The sequence below is a fragment of the Macrotis lagotis genome, chromosome 5, assembly GCF_037893015.1.
Source record: "Macrotis lagotis isolate mMagLag1 chromosome 5, bilby.v1.9.chrom.fasta, whole genome shotgun sequence".
In the NCBI taxonomy this organism is placed as follows: domain Eukaryota; kingdom Metazoa; phylum Chordata; class Mammalia; order Peramelemorphia; family Peramelidae; genus Macrotis; species Macrotis lagotis.
This window is the reverse complement of record NC_133662.1, coordinates 29,923,216-29,946,079: the sequence shown is the minus strand read 5'-3', so window position 1 is coordinate 29,946,079 and position 22,864 is coordinate 29,923,216. Positions and strand designations below refer to the sequence as shown.

Genomic DNA, 22,864 nt, shown 5'->3' with positions numbered 1-22,864 from the left:
TCCAAAGACTTATCTGGGATAAGAATTCATGCTTCTAAAAAACTCCTGGAGAAACTAGAAGTTAGTATAGCAGAAACTAGAAATAGATCAACACCTCACACACTATACCAAGATAAGTTTGAAATGGGTCCAAGATTTAGATACAAAAGGTGCTATTGTAAACCAATTAAGGTAACCAAGGATAGTTTACCTGTCAGAACTATGGAAAGGGGAGAAGATTTTGACCAAAAAAAGAGATAGAGAACATTAAAAAACAAACTGTATAATTTTGATTACATTAAATTAATTTTTTTTTGCAAAAACAAAACCACTACAACAACTATTGAAATGAACATAGTTTGCTGGGTAATAATTTTTACAACTTGCATTTCTGACAAGGGACTAATTTTTAAACTATAGAGATAACTGAATCAAATTTACAAAAAAATTCAAATCCCTCCCCAAATGAGAAATGGTCAAAAATATGGAAAGAAATCAAAGATATCTATAATCATATGAAAAATTGTTCTAAATAATTATTGATTGGAGAAATTACAATTAAAGCATCTTTAAGGTTACACCTCAAACCTCTCAGATTGGCCAATATGATGAGAAAATATAATGATCAAAGTTGGATGGGATATGGAAAAACTGGGATAGTAATGCATTGTTGGTCAAGTTGGGAACTGATCCAACCTTTCTGGAAAGCAATTTGGAATTATTCCTAAAGGATGACAAATAACTGTAACAATGCCACTATTCGGTCAATATTCTGAAGATATCATGAAAAACAATGTAAAAATCACACATGTAAAAATATTCATAGCAGTTCATTTTAGAGTGATAAAATTTTGGAGAGATAAAGTAATTGAGGAGATACTATCATCTGGGGAATGGCTGAACAAATTGTGATTTATTTATGTGATAGAAAACTAATGGACTATAAGAACTCATGAGTGGGCGGGGGGGGGGGGGTTGGAGATGGTGGCCTGAAGACATGAATTCCTGAAAGCTCTAATCCCCCAAACTTTCAGATGACATAAAATTCTGACTCTAAGAGCAGAGCCAAGATGGTGGACAGAGAAAAGCCTTTCCTAAGTGCTATCTCCAAAATATTTCAAAAATCTTAAAATTATGACTTCAACTAAATTTTTTGACAGACAGAACCCACAGAATGATCCAGTGATGCAATTCTCCAGCCCAAGGTAACCTGGAAAATAGTGGAATACTCTGTTCCATGGGGGTTAGATCGGTGGTCCCACCAGAGTGAAGAAATTTCAACCTCCCAGGAACAGTGCCAGGGCATCTGGGAGCCGTGGCTCCGGACAGCCCAAGGAGTTTCTTGACCTGCACCCCAGGCTGAAGTAAGCACAACTTGGAAGATCAGCAGGAAGACCTCTGCCAGAAGGAGCATGAAGCCCAGGCCCTGAGAGAGGTTGCAGCACTCAGCTCAGATCCAGGAAAGGGAATCAGGTCTACAAAGCCAGCAAGCAGGAGCCTCTAGGCAGCTGCAAGCTGCGCCCTGAGTGCTCAGCCCACTGAAGCTAAGTTAGAGGAGGAAGACTTCCAAGGTCTGTCCTCTGTCCCTAGAACAGAACTCTGGGACTCTGACCACATGCAGATCCTGATTTCAGTCAGCCCCCCCCCCAATAGAGCAGGGACCCCTTCCCCCACCTTGGCCCCATGGAAGAGAGGTGTGTGCTTGTGGTCATTCACATTCCAGGAGGGCAGTCAGAGCTTCACACAATGAGGTCCTTGTGGGGGTGTACCAATAAAACCCCAAAGCTCAGGAAAAACCCCCAAACCAGGCAAAGACTGGGAAAATGAGTAAACAGAAAAAGGGAACCCAACCATTGCCAAATGCTTTGACTATGATCCCAAGGAGGATCAAAATACTCAATCTGAACATGAGGAAGTACAAGCTTCTGCATCTAAATACTCCAAAGAAACCCAGAAATTGGGCTCAGGCTATGCCAGAGCTCAAAAAAGATTTTGAAAACCAATAAGGGAGATAAAAGAAAAATTGGGAAAAGAAATGAGAGATATGCAGGAAAAACATGAAAACAAAGTCAGCAGCTTATTCAAGGAGATCCAAAAAAATGCTAAAGAAAATAACATGTTAAAAACCAGCATAGGTCAAATGTATAAAACAGTTCAAAAAGTTATTGAAGAGAAGAATGCTTTAAAAAGCAGAATTGGCCAGATGGAAAAGAAAATAAGAAAGCTCTTTGAGGAAAACAAATCTTTCAAATGTGAAATGGAGCTAAAGGAAGTTGATGACTTTATGAGAAATCAAGACCCAATACTTCAACATGAAAAGAATGAAAAATTAGAAGAAAATGTGAAACATCTCATTAAAAAAAACTGATCTGGAAAACAGATTCAAGAAAGATAATTTAAAAATTATCTGTTCCACTGATTGACCATGTTATTTTGTAGCAAGGATCAAACAGTTTTGATGGATGATGCTTAATAATATAATTTTAGATCTTTTATTGCCTTCCTTTGCATTTTTTCATTAATTCCCTGATATTCTTGACTTGTTACCCCATATCAATTTAGTCGCTATTTTTTCCAGCTCACTGAAATAATTTTTTGGGAGTTTGATTGGAATGGCACTAAATAAGTATTATAATTTAGGTAGAATTTTCATTTTTATTATATTATTTCATTCTTGCCATGAGGAACTGATACTTTTGCTCAGTTATTTAGATCTGATATTATTAATGAGAAAAGTGTTTTTATAGCTGTTTTCATGGTTTCTGAGTCTGCTTTCACAGATAGACTCCCAAGTATTTCATGTTGTCTGAAGTTATTTTAGTAACTTAACTTTCTATCTCTTACTGTTGTATCTTTTTAGTAATATATAAAAATGCTCAGGATTTATGTATGCTAAAATTGCTAATTGCTTCTAGTAGTTTTTTAGATGATTTTTTCTAGGTATATCATAATATCAGGTGCAAAGAGTGAGAGTTTTGTTTCTTCATTACCAATTCTGATTCCTTCAATTTTATTTTTCTTCTCTTAATGCTAAAGCTAACACTTCTTATATAATATTGAATAATAGTGGTGATAATAGGCATCGATTTTTCACCTCTAATCATATTGGGAATGCTTCTAGCTTATCCCCATTACATATATTTGTTGATCATTTCAGATAAATACTGCTTGCCAATTTAAAGGAAAAATCCTTTTATTCCTATGCTTTCTAGTATTATTAGAAGGAATGGGTGCTGTATTTTGTCAAAAGCTTTTTTAGCATCTATTGAGATAATCTTATGATTTCTATTAGTTATGGTCAATTATGCTGATAGTTTTCTTAATATTGAATCAACCCTACATTCTTGCTACAAATTCTGTTTGATCATAGTGTATTTTTCTTGTGATAATTGCTGAAATATCTTTGGTAATATTTTACTTAAAATTTTTTCATCCATATTTATTAGCAAAATTGATCTATAATTTTCTTTTTCTGTTTTGACTCTTCCTGGTTTAATTATCAGCCTCATATTGTTGTTATAGAAGGCAGACTTCATTCTTCACTTTTTTTCCAAATAACTTATACATTACTGAAACAAATTGCTCCTTGAATGTTTGGTAGAATTCATTGGTGAATCTGTCTGTCAATGGAGATGTTACTTTTGGGAGTTCGTTGATGGTTTATTGAATTTCATTTTCTCAGATAGGGTTATTTAAGTATTTAACTTCCTCTTCTTTTAACTGGGCAATTTAAATTTTTGTAAATATTCATCCATTTCCTTTAGATTATCAAATTTGTTGGCATGTAGTTTGGTAAAATACTTCTGAATTATTATTTAAATTTCCTCCTCATTGGTGATGAATTCACCTTTTTTCATTTTAGACTCTAGTGATTTGGTTTTCTCTTTCTTTAAATCAAATTAGTCAATTTGTCACTTTGTTGTTATTTTTTATAAAACTAACTCTAGTTTTATTTATTAGTTCAAAGGTTTTCTTGCTTTCAATTTTATCAACATCTTTAATTTTCAGAATTTTTAATTTGATATTTAATAGGGAATCTTAAATTTATTTTTTCTCTACATTTTTGGTTGCATGTTCAGATCATTGATCCACTTTTTCTCTATTTTATTTATGTAAGCATTAGAGATATAACATATCCTCTAATAACTGCTTTGGCTATATTCCATATGTTGCCTCATTATTGTCATTGTCTTGAATGAAATCTTTAATTCTTTCTATGATTTGTGGATTGCTCCACTCATTCTTTAACATTAGGTTATTTAGGCAGCTAGGTGACACAGTGGATAGAGCACTGGCCCTTGAATCAGGAGGACCTGAGTTCAAATTTGACCTCAGATATTTTATAATTACCAAGCTGTGCTACCTGGGGCAAGTCACTTAACCCCATTCCCTTGAAAAAAAATTAAAATTGGTGTATTTATTTTGAAATTAATTTTAGGTCTCTCTGTTCATGGCCCTTTATTGCATGTGACTATTATTTTTGCATCATGGTCTGAAAAGGATGCATTCAATATTTCTGCCTTTTTGCATTTATGAGATTTTTTGCCCTATTACATGGTCATTTTTTGTATAGGTTCCATATACCACAGAAAAAGAAATATTTTCCTTTCTATCCTCATTCAATTTTCTCCAGAGGTATATCATATCTAACATTCTATTCACCTTAACATCCTTTTTATTTTTTTATGATAGATTTAACTAATTCTGAGTGAGTGAGATTGAGGTCCTCTCCCCAAAAGAGTTTTATTGTCTCTGTCTTCCTGTAAATCATTTAATTTTGATAGCATATTGCTTGGTGCATACATAGTATTGAAATCACTTCACTGTCTGTGGTATCTTTTAGGAGGATATGACTTCCTTATCTATTAAAAATCTATTTTTACACCTGCTTTGTTTGAGATAAGGATTGCTACTCTCTCTTATTTCACTTCAACTGAAACAAATTCCTCTCTAGCCTTTTACTCTGTGTGTCTCTGTTTCAAATATGTTTCTTGTAAGCAGCATATTGTAGGACTCTGTTTTAGACTTCACTCTGCTAATTGTTTCTGCTTTATGGGAAAGTTTATCCTTTTCCCATTCACAGTCATAATTACTGGAATTTTATTAGATTCTATAATATGCTTCTTCTGTTTGTACTTATTTTCCCTCCCTTTCCACCCTTTCACTTTTCTTCTTTTTGTCATTGTTATATTTTGGTTTGATGAGAGGAGGGTTAACCTTAGAATACACTCTCTATACCATCTTTTCAGGATTGCCATGTCTTTTACTTACCTTCTGGAGATGTCCCAGTCATTCTTCTGACCGAAAAGAAGGTGAAAGTTATAAGGACTTGGAAAAGAGTGTATGAAAATTAGCTTTCATAGGGTCATTGAATTATAGATTTAAATTTGTAAATGATTTTGAGCTTCCTCAAATTCAACCTTCATATATTATAAATGAGACCCAGAAAATATAAAAGACTTGTCTAACGTCAGGTCAAGTAACATTGTAAATTAAAATGTCTTTCACTGAATCAAACTAACTCAAGATATGTAAAGAAGAAAGTGATGGTGATGATGAGATGAAAACAATAGACTGGAAAGAGGTGTCAGAAAAATCAAAGAAATGAGAAATATAATTTCATACTCAAAAGTTCTAAAAGAAAAATATTTCAAAGAAAATAGATGTGCAAAAAGTAGATTCCAATTATATGACTCCAAAGGAAAGTAAAGGATGCAGCATTTATTCAGATATTTCTGATGAACCTACATTTAAAAAGTATCCAAAAGTTTCAAGAAAAGAAAACAAAGAAAATATACTAAAGAAAGAAATTAACAAGTGAATTAAGCTATGAGAATGGTGTCAGAAGAGAGACTAAAGCTCAAGATGTGTTGAGACTTTTGAAAACTGGTCATTAGAGGGAAGAATACATTTTTGTTGCTTTTGCTGTTCTTTTTTTGTGTTTTTGTTTCAAGGCATATTAGTGATAAGAGAAAAGAAAGGAAAGTTCTTATAATATATTGTTAATAAACACAAGGCAGAAAACAGAAATATTCAATTCTTATTTTGTTTACAATTTCTCTCTCAAAGTGAAAGATCTCTAGAATTCAAAAGGATGAACAACTAATTGTGGAGAAAAAGAACTAAAACCTTAGATGGACAAGGGTATGGTAATAGCCATAATTTATAGAATACTTTAAAATTAAGAGCAATTATGACTGCTTTTATTCACAAAATAAAAGAATATCAACATTGGAAAATCAACAAGTCTATCCCCTTTATTTTTTAAATTAGGAGATAAGTTCAAATTTTGTGGGACATATTATTGAACGAACATTATTAAATGAGATCCTTAAATCACTATTCATAGAATTACAAATTCTCAAAGCTGACAGAGACCTCAAAGGCCATTTAATTCAATCTGTAATTGAAAATAAATTCATTTCCATCATCAATTACAGGTGGAAATTCAAGAAATGGTTTGAAACACTTTTAAAAATGGATTCTTTTATTTCTTGAGGAAGGCTGTTCCATTCAAAAGCAAAACAAAGTTTCTTATGCTATTCTTTCTATTCAACTTAATCTACCTTAGGAAAAAAATTAAATGTCTCATATTTTATAGGAAAAAAACTGAAGTCATTTACCATGAAATCTCTCTTCTCCCCTCTTCCTCACCTTCTATCTCAGGTGCCTTCCTTCAGTATCTCCTATTTTATTTTTGTCTCTTGAAAAAGTGGCTTTATTCCTTACAAGGCTAAATCTTCTAACTGCTCAAATGATCCCATTCCATCTCCTCTCTTCCAAAAAATTGTTCCCCATGTCATCCTCACTCTTTTTTTTTTAATTTTCAATCTTTCACTGTCTACTGGTTCATTCTGTACTGTCTATTAACATGTTCAAATTTCCCACATTCTTTAAAATTGTTCACTTGAGCCTTCCTTTCTAGTTATCGTTTGTTATCTCTTCTGCCCTTTGTAACTAACCTTCTCAAAAAGGTAAATACAATAGATGCCTCCATTTTCTTTCCTCTCACTTTCTTCTGAACTTCTTATATTCTGAATTCTAACTTTATATTCCACTGAAATGGCTCTTTACAAAGTTATTAATTATCTCTTAGTTGCAAAGTCCAATGATCTTTTCTCAGTCCTAATTCTCATTGATCTCTTTATTGCCATTGACACTGTTCATCACTTTCTTCTCCTTAATATTATTTTCTGTCAAGGTTTTTGGGACACCATTGTCTCCTAATTCATCTTCTATATATGTGACAATTCCCCTACTGCTCTTCCTATTTTGCTAAATCCTCTTCTGAGTCCCTAAGTGTCCAGGGCCCCTTTTCTTCTCCCCCTAAACTATTTCACTTGGTGATTTCATAAACTGTCTTAGATTTAATTATCTTCTCCATACTCATGATTTTTAAATCTATTTATCCTGCCTCACATTCCCTGTGTATTTCCAATATAAAATCTCTGCCTTTCAGACATCTAACACTGGAAGTCCAATAAACATCTTCACATAACATGTTCAGAATGATATTCATCTTTGCTCCAACACTGCATACTACAACACTCTATGTTCTCTGTTACTACAGAAAGCAATAGCATCATCTCAGTCCCTCAAACTCTCAACCTACGAGTCAAACTGAATTCTCTACTATCTCTGACTCTCTTTACCCTATATGTTGCCAATGCCTGTTGATCTTCCTTTTGCAAAATATCTTGAATATGACCTCTTCTCTCTGTCACTATTGCAATCATTTCATGTCTGGATTATTAAAATAGTCTGCTGATGGGTTGGTCTGCCCCAGGTCTTTCCCAAATCTAATCTATCCTTTATTCAGCCATTAGATTTTCCTACAATACAGATCTGATCATGTAACACTTTCTAATCTCATTCCATAAACTACAGTGGCTCTCTATTTTCTCTATTGATCAAGTACAAAATGATTTGTTTGGCAAAGTATCTCATAAACTTCATTACCTCACCTCCTTTTATCTTTCCAGTATTTTTACAATTTATTCCCCAACTGTGTTCTTTAATCCAGAGATAATGACCTCCTGGGTGTTCTATGAACAAGAAGCTCCATTAGTCATCTCTTGTCATTTTTTTTGTTGTTCCCCTGCTTGAAATACTCTCCCTCTGATCTAAGTGTTTTTATTATGAACTAGCTAAAAATCCAATTTCAAAAGGAAGCCTGGGTCAACTTTTGGTTTATTCTAATGCCTGCTATCTATTAATTATTTTTATTGGTCCTTTATATAATTATATATACATATATATATATATATATATATATATATATATTTGTATATACATTTGCAAGTTATCTTCCTCCCTCCCCCCACCCCCAGATTGCAAGCTCCTTGAGGGAAGGAGCTCCTTCTATTCCTAGGTCTTAGATCAATGTTTTAATAAACTTTTATTAATTTGATTGATATTAGCTCCATGAGCCTCTGTCCCTTACCTGTAAAATAAAGGGGTTAGACATGAGATATCTCAGGTTTCTTTTACCTCTGCTTTTCTGAAGAGGAAATCACATTTAGTATTCAAATTAATTGTTTAAATATACAGTCGGGGAGTTGACTTGATAGTAGTTCCTTATGGAAACAAATCATCAATTTAGAGATTAAATTTGTTGGCAGGTACATTCGGAAGTTCAATAGCATTCTGTGAGAGTCTAAAAATAAAATGCCACCTTCAGATGCATTCATGGAATTATTATGCCCAGAGAAAATGATGTAATAATTGATCTCTTTTCTGATAAGTTCAAATCTGAATTATTTCATTTGATTCTGATGATAATATTTTAAGAAGATATTATATTAGTGGACTAGAGAAGGTACAGAAAAGGCTGAAGAAAATTTTGAGGAGAATTGAAATCTTGAAATATGATAGAAGGAATTGAGGAAGTATACATGAATAACAGCTTGTGATCATATTCTGGAACTCCTGTGATTTTATCTACTGAAAGGGGAAAACTTCCTACCTTACATTTAATGCAATATGTAAATGTGTGTTTGTTTGTGTGTGTGTGTGTGTGTGTGTGTGTGTGTGTTTGTGTGTGTGTGTACAAAATGTTGCTCTAAAATCACAAGCTTCTGGATTTAGAGTTGGATTTAGGAAGTGTCCTCTGAGGTATTATGGTACAATTTCTTCAATTTACAGATGAGGAAATTATGTCATTAGGAGGTTAGGTAACTGGCTCAAAGTCACAAGTAATAACCAGCAGCAGTGGGATTTGAACCCAGCTAGTCTAATAAAGGAGTATGGTTTTAAAGTTTAGGGATACTGCAGTTTCAGGGCAGCTAGATGGTGTAGTAGATAGAGCATTGGCCCTGTAGTCAGGAGGACCTGAGTTCAAAACTGACCTCAAACATTTAATAATTGCCTAGCTATGTGATCTTGGAAATCACTTTACCCCATTGCATTGCAAAAGAAAAATAAACTAAAAAAATACTACAGCTTGAGAGAAGTCAAAATCATGGAACATTTAAAAGGTAATGTTGAGAGGATCATGAATATAAGGAACTTGCAGTATCTTTTTGAAGAAGACATAATAAAAATGGGAATGTATGACTAGAAAACAATTTGTGATAAACTTTCAATAAAAAGCAAGAAAATTGCCTATTTCAGGGATAGCAAAACAATAATCAGAGTATTCTATTGGTGTCAACTTATATAAAAAATCCTGGAGGGTGGTCTCAATCAAGTTGAATGTATCCATTTTGGAAAAGTCTATAAGGAAGATGATAGAAATTAAGAATTGCTCATGATCCATTGAAAGAAGTGACCACATTAATGAGATCACAGATCTGTTAAGGTGGTGTAACATGATGAGGTAACTGGAAAAAATGAACTCCTATCATATCAGGGGAAATAGTGTTTTTGTGGTTTTGTTCATGGGTTATTAATCTTATAAACTCAAGATAACTCAAACAAAAAGGTCAACTCCCACAGGTATCACTTGTCTCTGCAAGAAATTTATATGAAACATCCTTCTTGTCAAAAACCAAGTCCTTTCACTTGAAATGTCATCCAGGTTTTTCCAAAATATCCACAGGCAACTCACTTGTATTAGAATGTCCTTAGAAGTTTCTCTTAGTGTTTAAAGAACATGATAAAACTCCCAGAGTCCATTCACATGGCATGGGAAAAGAGAAGTGGAAGAAGTTATTTAAACTTTATCTTCTTTCCTTATGGCTTATTGTCTTCTCCACTCCCTTGGACTCCATGGAAATGATCCCATCCTCCAATGAGTTTGACCTCTGCCTTCAAAGTCCCCTCACTCATCTCTGTCTGCTCCCCTACTACTGAAATCTCCAAGGTACTGCCACTGACACCTCCTGGACCTCTAAAATCACAAGTAGTCCAGGGTTATTTTGTTTCCATCAATCTTGTTTCCTCCATGGCCTCTTTCATAACTTTGATCCTATCCTCTAAATTTAAGTCCACAAAGCCAATTCCTTTTGAGATCCCATCTCCTTGCATGTGACTATCCTAGGTCACTGAGCCTTGAAAGAAATCTTTAAATATTTCTTCCACTCTGTCTTCAAATAGATCTTTGATGAATTAAGTTTTGTAGGATTGCTTCTTTGGGGATGCTTAAGAAGCCTTCTATTCCTTCAGTGATAGCCAGAAGGCTCTGACTTCAATCTCTATGTTCCTACAAGAATTGAAAGCTCTTTTTGCATCGTCCATGGAGGCATATTCTAAAAAATGTATATCCTTTATACAGGACTTGGTTGTTCTGGGCCAAGGTAATGGATGTTACTTTCTCAAACACTTCCTGCAGACTCTCCTCCATGGAGCTGTTGTTCAGTACAGAGTCTTGGGGGAAGATATTTGCTATTGCTATTGTTCCAGGAATTATTCTTCCTACTCTGGATTTCTATGAGCTTTCTGTCATCATTATCAATGATGTTTCTCTTCCAAAGTCTTCTCCATATCTGATTCTGTCTAAATTCAATGGAGGCAGTTCTTTTCATGTTCTATCTTTGGTGCAAGGCAGTGAGGCCTCAACAGTGTCTAAAAATACTCCCCTGAGCTCATCTTGACTTACTGTATAAGGAAGATTCTTGACAAAAAGTCTCCTTGTATCACAGTCTTTCTTGTTTTCTTTTGCTTTTTCTAGGTTAATTTCATAGCCAAGCACGTTGGAGCCAATGACTCCTAGAGACTTTTCCAAGCTTTTAGATGATTAAAATTTCATATAGTTAAACTTCCTAGTAGCACTAGTAAATATCCACAACAGTAAGGTCCTTTTATAGCTTAGAAACTTGTGATATTGGTTTTTAGCTCAAGATCACTTTTGTTGAAATTTAGATTACCAGTGAAGAGATGAAAATTTGTACAGGCTTCACCATCTAATGTTCATTTCTTGGCTTTTTGGCCCTACTGTTTGCCTAGTTCCTGTTTCCTCTTTATGGTGCTTCTTTCATGATCACTCCCTTTTCTTCCTCCCCTTCTTCCTCAACATCATCATCTTCATCATTTTCTTCTTCCCCATCATTATTATTTTCTCCTCCATTTCCTCCACATAATTCTTGATCTTCCCAGATTTCCCAGATGCAGTTTTCATGGCAGCAGTCTTCTTTTTGGCAGGGGTGGTATCCATAAATTTTCTCCTGACTCATGCTCATTTTTATTCTTCTCATTGCCCTCCTCCTCATCTTCATCCTCCTAAAGGTCTAGTTTGGTGGGATCTATTTTGGTGTCTTTGGGAGGTTCAAAGTTCCCATCATCCTCATATTCACTGTCCTCTTTTTCAGATTCACTGTCTTCCCTTTTCAAATTATTCCTGTTGTTTGTTGCTTTGTTTGAGGAAACTACTGCTTTGCCAGGGTGATGGTGTTTTAGCTGTTTGCCTAGCATGACAATAATTTTGACTGGTGTAGCTGTTTCTTTTGTGGGGATCATGACAGTTGCCTGCCTACCTGGAGTCACAGCTGCTTTTCTTGGCAGGTGTGATGGCAACATCAGATTTTTTTTAGTTGGTGGTATCTTCTTTGCTGGTCATGGTCATAGCCTTTTTGCTCTTCTTTTGAGGGAGCATAGCCTTTTCCCCATTGCTTTCTTCCTCTTCTGACATGTCCGCATGCTCACTATATTCTATTTCTTTGGGGGAGAAAAGGGCATTTTTCTTTGTTTCAGATTGATTTTTAGCAGCATTCCCTACCATCATCATAGTGGTAGAGTGTGACTAGGGCATGAAGAGTACAGATCTATCAACTGAGGCCCAGGGCACAATAATGGTGACAGAGAATGCTGAGAGTAGTCTATCTACCAGCAACCCTTTGCTTGTTGAAATTGAAGAAGGAAATGGTCTTATTTTATAAAACCCAGAGAGTGGAGGCAAGGTGAAATTTCCAAGGAATTAGACTTTGATTCTATATAAGGAAGAGTTTTCTTGTACATATATAACTATTAAAAAACTGAACAAATTATCTTGGCCAGTATTGATTATCCCCATTCAAAATGATGGATATAACTAATATTTACATAGCTCTTGAATGTGTACACTGAGCTTTCCAAATATATTATCTTAATACTAAGAGGTAGAACTAAGATTAAATATTGCCTGTGACATTTAAGTCAATGACTCTCTTAAACTGTACCTTTACTCCTTCAGTATGCCTTTAAGAAAGAATTTACTGGGAATTATAAAGAAGGAATTCTTGGTCAATCTCAACCACTATCCAAGGCAGTACTGTAAGTCACAAAGCACTGCAATCCTCCCCTGGAGGAGATGAAAGGAAAGAGATGCCTACCAAAAGGTCAAAGTGACCCTCTTGATACTCTCTTCTCTCTGGCATGAGTCATTTAAGTGATTATTTATTGTTACAGTTTTTTGGTTGATAAAACTGAAATCAACAAAAGTTACAAGACTTGTCCACTATCACAGTGTTAATAGAAGTTTATACCCAGATTTTAACTGGTAAATTACTTTGACTAAGTTTCTTCAATTGACAGAACACTTTGTCCTCTGCCACCACCTAGATGTTAGATATATTGGAGGCATGTTAGATCACATATTTAGTGGTTAAAGGAATTTAGAGGCCATTGAGTTTGATCAATCATTTTGATTGAATATGATCATCTTATTTATCATGAATATAGAAATTGAGAAACCCGGAGAGCTTCATTGACCTGCCCAGGTTTACCCAGTTAGTAAGTAGACTAAATTATGATCTTTTTAATGTCCAATCTAATGCATTACACATATTACAAAAGAGATTGGTGAAGGTGTGAATACACTACAATTAGGCTTTTATGGGCCTTCCATTATTTCTGAGAGCAAACTATTAGTGAACTAATGTCAATGTTCTCAGCCTCTAAAAGCATATTTGTTTTCCAAAAGAACAACCCCAAATATGATTTTTACAAAATATAATTTTAGATACTTTAGGAACTATCAGTCATTTTTAGTAGTGTCTGACTCTGACTCTCTGTGACCCAATTTGGGGTTTTCTTGGCAAAAATAAGTTGTTTATCATTTCCTTCTCCAGCTCATTTTACAAATGAGTCAAGTAAGTCAGACAAGACTAAGTGACTTGCCCAGGTTCACACAACTAGAAATTGCATGAAGCTAGATTTGAATGCAGTAAAATGAGTCTTCCTGACACTAGGACTTATACTTTATCCACTGTGTCACTTAGTTGGCTATATTTCTATAGTAGGCATAAGATCAGCAAATCCAGTATATTTGAAACTATAAGATTTGAAGGACTAACATATATATTTTTAATCCATGTGGGAAAAAAACTGGAAAAGGTGAAGGAAAAAAACCACTGGAAAGAGGAAGAAAAATGGGGACCAATCTTTCTCCCTTTCTTGACCCTGTATTTTCCCCTTTCCTCTAGCACTAGAGGTGCTGAGATCTGTTATATATACAACATAGAGTTGTCCAGGATATGTTTCATTTTTAAATTCAGGATGTTGTGTAAGATCCTCATGTGCCAGTATACCCCCTCTCCTTTTTGTCCACACTTCTCTCTATATTTGCCTCTTTCCCTGTCTTCTTCCACTTATTTCTCTTCCTTTCTATATTGCCTTTCCCTGTCTTCTCCACATGTGTTTAGGAAAAGGGGATTGTGTGGGACAAGGAAAGTTCAGGGGTGGCAAAGTCCAAAAAAAATCACAGAATCATTGGGCCAGAAAAATAATTTCAAACAATTTCTAGCAAGGTCTAATTTGAGGCAAATTCTCACATGCTATCACAAAACTCAATTGTCTTCCGTATTTTCTTCAGCTAGCCTGTTTACCACTACTCAGATGCAAGTATTAGTACATGATACTATCAAAAAGGCTTACTTCATCACCACTCAACCTTACAAAGCATTAAAATACATGATAGACTATGCGAAAACAAAAATTACTTAAAGGACTGATGCCAGAGAGAAGACAGTATCAAGAAGGTCACTTTGACTTTTTGGTAGGCATCTCTTTCCTTTCATCTCCTCCAGGGGAGGATTGTAGTGCTTTGTGACTCACAGTACTGCCTTGGATGGTGGTTGAGATTGACCAAGAATTCCTTCTTTATAATTTCCAGTAAATTCTTTCTTAAAGGCATACTGATGGAGTCAAGGTACAGTCTGAGAGTCATTCACTTAAATGTCACAGGCAATATTAATCTTAGTCCTGCCCTGAGCAAGTTCTTTCTTTTTCTCATTATATTGCATATGTATATTCCTCAGAATGCTGAAAATGTGCCTTCTGTAAAGGTACTAGGGGATAGGTTTCATGCTTTATTAAACACATTTAAAATCATTATGGGATGATAGAAATCTTAAATCATTACTTATTCAGTTTTTAACTTCCAGCAACATAGTTCCAGAATTTCTGAAAAATGACCTTGAATTTTCCTTTTCCTTTTTTGTTAAAATCACTGAAGATAACCACCCTTAAGGAAGAGTTAAATGATCTCTTTCTGAGTTAAATTGGGACAGAATTAATTTCCTGCCTGTAGCCTTGAGCAAAAGGGCAAGTCAAGTGTCAGCCTGATTGTATCTCTAGCTATTTTCAGCACAATTGGAAAGAGGGGGTAAACAAAAACCTAGCAGCTGCAAAGAGCTTTTCAAGGAGAATTTCCTATACTCAGTACCCTGTTGGTATTTATTCTCTGCTATCATTCATCAATCAGCAAACATTTGGGTGAACTTATACCGTGTTTTGCTAGTACCCTGGAGATACAATGATATATGAAACGGTATGTCCTCAAGAAACTTAACATCTACTAATTGCAAAAAATGAAACAATAGTAAATGATCTGAAGATATAAGGAAACAAGCATTTATTAGTGTTTACTATGTACCAGGCACATATTTGTGTTTAACACTTTATACAACTATTATTTCTTTTGAACTTCACAATAACTACTGGGGGGTGCTACTATTACCTTCATTTAAGAGTCAAGGAAACTGAGGCAGAGAGTTGACTCACCCTAGGTCATAAAATATGGCAGTTTCTGATGCTAGATTTGAATTCAGGTCTTTCTGACTCCAGCTTCATTGTTCTATTTACTCTATATGCTCTATTTATGGTACCAGCTAGCAGCTATAAGATTACTGTGAGAGGTGCAGGGCAACTTCTTGTTGCAATAATGTATTAGTAAGAGTAGTACTTAAAACAATACCAGAAAATTATAATAATTCTCAGAGGAGATGATATTTCCTAGAATTTTAGAAGTATCATTTATATAAAGGTAGCTTAAAAGAGGATACATATGGTCTCTTCTCATGAATGCAGGTGTAAAGTTCATTTTCAATAGGATGTAGGAAGATGGGCTTCTGATTTACATGGTAATAAGAGCCAAGAACCAGCAGAGACTGTTGGGACAGCACCAATGAGTTCGATGGTACTGTATAATCATGCTGAGAAATGACGGCAGCAAATGTGAGCTCAGATAAAGGCAGGGGAAAATGGCACAAGGGAATGTAGAAGGATGGCAGTTGTCTCTGAGCCAGTTTGATGACTTCCAAATAGCAATGAATGAAACAAAAATTTTACTACTTGGGGTCATGAGTTAAAAGTACTAAAACTATTAATTTGCAGTAAATAGGTGCAACCATACTCTAAAACAGTATGGAATTATGCCTAAATAGTCATTTAGCTGTCCATATTCATTTGAACCAGAAATTCCATTGCTTGATATAACCTCTAAGAATTTATAGAAATATTCCATGCTTATTTTTGTAAAGGGTAAAAGTAACATTAAATGTGACCCATGAAATTTCAATCTTGTTTTCTCTGAGACATCACTAATGATGTACAGATATGAACTTTTCCATTTTCATGTGCATTCTAATAAATCTTCATTGTTTTTAAAGCTTATTGGCATACTAATGCTTTTGAAAGATTCACAGATTCACCCCCCCCCCCAGTGGAGTGCTAGAAAAAGAATAACTTCAGATGTCCCCAGAGTTTACCTAGGTAGGGATAATAATCCACTAAAATTTTTGTGAAACAGTAAACTGAACTCATTGTGAACCTAGAGCTGTGACTCTAAGCAACAGATTAGTAAGACATTAATATAATAGAAAATAATAATGATAGAAAAGCAAGACTTTCTTTTTGGAAAGGCAAGATATCTATACACATAAGACCCAAAGAGATGATGTGGTTTCTTTAGAATATGGAGCTAGCTAGTAGGAGAAGCATAAATAGAACTAGAAAAAAATTTCATTAAGTTGGGTAGCAGGTAACTTACATTATTGAACTAGAAACTATTAAAAACAAAGAAATTTGGTGCAATATTTTTCTATTTGCTATTGAATAGCAAACTTCAAAGGTGCATTGAAAAGAAATTTGTTTTCTAATTAGCTTTGACAACTAAGTGGAAAATTATACTAAATTTAAATTGTAATCTCTTGATGGCATGAAATTGGTTCTAAAAATTGTTGAAGAAAAGTTTTAGTTTCAATTTCTGCTTCTCAGCTTATCGGCCAGAACTTTTAAACTATTCTGTGGCTACCTGGATCCCTCAGTTTGGTATCCACCATCTGTGCTGGGGTAGCTATGTGGTATAGTGGGAAACAGTGCCAGACCTGGAGTGAGGAAGATAAAAATCTTCCTGAGTTCAAATTTGGTCTTAGACACTGACTAGATGTATGACCCTGGGCAAGTCACTTAACCCTGTTTGCCTTAGTTTCTTTTTCCATAAACTGAAATAGAAAAGGAAAAGGAAAACCATTCCAATTTTTTTGCCAAGAAAATTCCACATGGGATCAGGAAGAGGCAGACACTATTGAAACTAGTGAATAACAACCAATTCTAGTATTCTTTGATAATACAAATAATTGTTTTAGGACCTATTCTATATTTATGCCTCAAAATTTTTCTTATTTTTCTTCCTTTTGCTAAAATCAAAAACTTTTTTGATATCCTTTTTATATCCAATCATATCATCCATTGTAAAAATACTAAATATAAAGGGAAAAAATCAGTTAAGCAAAATTACACAATGCACCAAACTTGTCTAGCATAAAATGCCATTATTTCATACTTGTAAACCCTAATTTCTGCAAAGAGGGTGAAAAACATATTTTCTAAACTTTTCTATAGAGCTAAATTCAGCTTTTGTTGTTAATGTTTTTTTCCATTTAGGTTATTGTGGTCACATATATTGCTTTCTTGACTGCTTGCTTCAACATCATTTCAAGGCTGTATAAGTTTCTCTAAATTCCTCATATACATATTTTGGCATAAATAGAATCATTTCTATATTTAACTTTCTTGTCACTTACCTAACACTGGAAAATACTGTCTAAAAGTTATGTACATATAAAGAAAAATCTTATGGACAGTTTTATAACAGTTTTCACAAAATTCCCAAAGGTTTTCTACAAGAGGTGGACCAATTCAAATGATATTAAATCAAATAGAAATGGGGAGGGGCACAAAAGTATTTACAAGCAGCTCTATGGGTCACATATTGATTTTAAAAACATATTTAAATTATTTATGTTTTATTGTATTTTTATTTTGATAAATATTTCCCCATTACATTTTAATCTGATTTGGTTACACTCCCTCATTTTGCCAAAAAACTGTGTTTGACAATTCTGGATCAAAACAAACTCCATTCACATATCCTTCTCTACACCTGGTCCTAAATTTGATGTTATTTGAAGTCAACTATCTGAAACCAGTGATAATGGGTATATGTCTATTAGAGAGGTTTATCCTTTTAGTCATCTTCCTGTACCAGACCCAAAGTAGAGTGACTTCAATGATAGGAATTTTAGATCAAGAAAGTAGAAGGAATAAGGAAGTATAATACTCTAAAATTCCTTTTAGGTTTATTATTCCATGGTTCTTTATTTTGAGAATTCCTGTTCTTGTCAGTTCTTTTACTACTGGGTGATACATTGAACTACATTATGTTTTTACATTCCTTTGTGACCAAAAGGTACCCCTGATGCTGAAATATTTTAGGTTATCTAGTTTTAGCTAGTCTCTCAGAGGACATAAAATCAGCAACCTTTGTAATACTTTTGTTTAGGGGAAGACATACTGATGAGATCAAACTGTCTTATCTTTTCTAATATTGCAAATAGGTTATAACTACTCTGTGAGTGTTCACTTTTTTTTTTTTGCTTTTTGCAAGGGTTAAGGAGACTTGCCCTAGGTCACACAGCTAAGTACATATAAAGTGTCTGAGGCTGGATTTGAACTCAGGTACTCCTGACTCCAGGGCCAGAGTTCTATCCATTGTACCCCTTAGTTGCCCCACCTCAGCAGTCTGAAGATATTCCTATTGTGTTGTAAGAAATGATTAGGGTGGTAGTTTCAGAAATATCTCAGAATATCTATATGAATTAATGAAGAAGGAATTGAGTAGAAATAGGAGATTACTATACACAGTGATAGCAAAATTGTAAAAAGGATCAATTGTAAAAGACACAGCGATTCCAGACAATTTTGAAAGATCTATGATGAAAATATTATCCAATTCCAGAGATAAAACTAATGATCTCTGAATGAAGATTGATACAAGCTTTGGTTGTTTTAATTTTCTTGTTACTTTTGTGAGGGTTTGTGTGTGTGTGTGTGTGTGTGTGTGTGTGTGTGTGTGTGTGTGTGTGTGTGTATTTCTTTTTGCAACATGGTTAATTGTGGAAATATGTTTTCTATGACTTTGTACATGTAATCAATATGTTGGATTGTCTAATAATGGGTTGAGGATGGGCTGGAAATAGAAAGAGTATATGAAGCTAAAATTTTTAAAAAATAATTATTAAATTTTTAAATTGTAATTGGAAAAATTTAACAAAATGAATAAAACATTAAAAAATTTTAAATTAGTCCTTTTAGGAAAGAGTCAGTTTTCATTCCCTTCCCTTTTAGTATAGATAAATTTTTATTCCTTAAATTGCTCCTTAGTTGGAGTTTCTATTCTGTTTTGTCTGAATATACCATGCTTAGAAACCTCTTGCTTTCAGCACTTTATTTCTAGAGCTGGGTGGGACTTAAAAAGTGCCTATTTAATTTTTTCAAATTTTCAGTTCAAACTTCTTATTGTATACTTGAAGCAACTGAGTTGCAGGGATAGTATGACTTGCTTAAGGTCACACAAGTATTTATCATTAAAGATAAGATTTCAGGCCAGACTTTTGGATTTCCCTTATACCATGATGCCTTTTCAGATTTAGTACATAAGAAAATAAGAATTGGAAGAGAATTAATATTTAATGTATCTCCTACTTGATAAATACTGTACAAGATGCAATTTTTTTAAATTAACAAACATTATTTTCTCTAATCCTCACAACTGTGAGAAGTATGCATATATACATTTATGTAAATGTATATATATATATATATATATATATATTTTTTTTTTTTTTTTCAGGGCAATAGATTTAAGCAACTTGCCCAAAGTCACAGTTAGGTGTCTGACTGCATTGGTACTCAGCTCCTCCTGACTCCAGGGTCAGTGCTCTATTCACTGTGCCACCTAGCTTCTCTGAGTATAAGTTGTTTTTAATCTCCATTTTAAGATCAAGAAAATTAGACAGAGGTTAAGTAACTTGTTCATGGTAATACATCTAGAAAGTGGCTAATGTTGAATTTGAACTCAATTCTTTCAAATTCATTACATGACACTCTATCCACTATGCTACTCAGCTGCCCAAAGAAGATAGTGAGAATACAGGCATATGGTTGGTCTGTGGGGTCTTTTCAGTCACATAGTAGCTCAAACCACATTTCCTTACTACATGTGAAAAGAAGTTAATTTTAATCAGGTGAGACTCTTAGCTGTGAAGTCCCCACTGTTCCTTTCCAAGGTAAAGCACATAAGTGAGAAAACAAAAGCTAATTTTAACAAAGTGAGAGGCATATCTGAGAAAAAAATGCAAATTGTCTCTGCCAAGATGGAATTGAACCAATTCCACACAGAGAAAGACTTATAAGGCAAAGAACCACTGAGAATTTAGCTCCCTGAGACTTAAGAGGCCTCAATAATATCATCAGTTAGAAAAGCAAAACAATATTTTTCCCAGAGTTTTTGTCTGAACAAGAGAAAGATTTGGCTTCCAAAATAAAACACTGGGGACAAACCAAAGTCAGTACTTATTTATTCTTAGTGCTTCATAAATTATGACTACTTTGGGAGCATTTTTTCTTTTTTTTTTTAAGAGAAAGATAAACTCTAGTCCTTCAACTTAGAAAGACCTATTTAACTTGGGCATAAAATCATATAATTAGCCTTTTTCTATATGAATTGAATTGGTTGTATCCATCTACTTTAACTAAATCATTAATCTTGAACTGTTAAAAAAGACTTTTCTAGAAGCAGTCATCCTGAAGGAGCCTAGATAATAACTTTCCTCTGTGTGGTGGTCCATATTCAGTATGTGGATAGGCAATGGTAATTTAGGAAGATCTTTGACCTCATAGAAAGGAGGGGGGGCAGCATGGCACTCTAGAAGGAATATGAGATTTAGACTCTAAGAACTTAGGACTTTATACAGTTTTTATTATTTTCTTGTTGTGTGATCCTAGGCAGGTCACTCAATCTCTTAGGTAACCAGCAGCATCCTCTGTAAAATAAGGGTCTTGGTGCAACATAGTCCAGTGGAATGCATAGCAGTTTTGAGGTCAGAAGACTAAAAACACATCTTTTATGCTACATTTTTATACCTTTTTAGTGTTCTTGGGCAAGTTATTTATATTCCCTCGGTTTCAGTTTCCTTAACTGTGAACTGAGAATTTTGGACTCAATGGTCTTTTGAAGTCTCTGATGCACTTTAAGGACCAAAAACACAAGGGTTCACATAATCCATTTTTTCAGTGAAGAGATAGTGGATTTAGAGTTCATTTGATGGAAGAAGGGGGAAAAGAAGCACAGAATGGGTCAGAGAAGTCAGTAAATCTGACTCTCCTATAGAGTAAGATGGATCAAATTGTCTCAGATTAAACTCTCAATCAGAAACAAATTGAGGCTGATGTTCCTAAAAGTCCCATCTTTTATCATTATGGATATGAATCTTGAAATCTGGCAAGATTTCAATATTACCCTTTACAGGGAGGGTGGAGTAATAACATAAGAGGAAAACTTTAAAAATTAATATCAATATTATAAACAAAACCTGCAATAAAATATCTATTATAACATGGTAGACTTCAAAAAATTTATTGTATGAATATTGGAATAAAGAAAGAGTAGTATATAAGATCCTACTCTATATAGTAGTATATAATATCCTACTATACCTGAATATCAGTGTGAAATATGGCTTACAATTTTTAGTATTATGAAATTTACAAAAGACTTTTTTCATACATTACATTTGACCTTCAAAACAATGCTATGAAATGGTTTGGGCAGTTAATATTGTTTCCATTTTATTGACATAAAAATTGAGGCTAATATTTTTAAATAAGGTCACTACTTGTGAGTGGCAGAGTTGAAACTGAATCTAAACAGGTCATTTAAATCCAAGTCTAGTGCTCTTTCAGTTCCTCTAAAGTAGGACAAAATTTCCCAAGCTGAGACGTATTGATTTTTTGAGCTGATGTTTAAATGATTTTAACAACAAAAAAAGGAAGACATTCAAAGCTAAGGGAGTAGTCTTTTCAAAGATACAGGGTAAGAGGATATGGGACATATCTGATAATTGGAGAGCAGATAATAAACTCTATAAGAGTCAGAGCTGGAAAATCATAGAGAACATCAAGTCCAAGCTATTTATTTTAAAAATGCATGAAATGGAGATCAGAAATTAATTTATTTGTCCACGTTCATATAGGCAATATGTATCAGAGTTGGAATTGAATCTAGGTATCCTCATTCTATTTGTCACATGCAGGAACATAGCATATGTGGAGGGTAACAATTTGACTCTATGTGGACAGGCAGGGTAGTGTTAGATTGTGAAGTGCTTTAAAAAATGACCATTGATGACTTTTGAACAAAGAAATGATGTGATCAGATGTATACATGAGTAAAGATATATTATGGCAAGTATAGGAAAGATTGATTGGTCATGTTAGAAGGCAGCAGAGATAGGAAGACTTATTAGTGTAATGCAGTACATGGATCAGTCTAAGGATAATGGGGCCTATGCAATAGTAAAAGAGGAGAGAACGCATAAAGAAGATATCACAAGGGTGGAACCATTAAGTTTAGGCAAGGGGGAAGGAAGAGCCATAACTCAGAACTCCAACATGAAAATTGAAGACTGGACCAAAAATGCAAATAAATCAGAAGGAGCAGAAAATTTGAATGGAAGAGTAATTTTAACATTGGACTTATTGCACTGGCCTGCTGGTGAATCACCCAGGTGGTAATTTCCTGGAAGCATCCCTGAAGTAGGAGAGATAAAATCACATAGTAAAGTTTACCAGGAATAAGGAGTTGTGGTTTATGAATGACAGAATGGCAGATATTTTATGTTAGGAGTTA

General features: G+C 34.2%; 1 pseudogene; it reads right to left on the bottom strand.

Moving 5' to 3' along the window:
- Nucleotides 1-10,315: 10,315 nt before the first annotated feature.
- Nucleotides 10,316-11,591, bottom strand: LOC141489234 (nucleolin pseudogene; annotated as a pseudogene).
- Between the last annotated feature and the right edge of the window lie 11,273 nt (nt 11,592-22,864).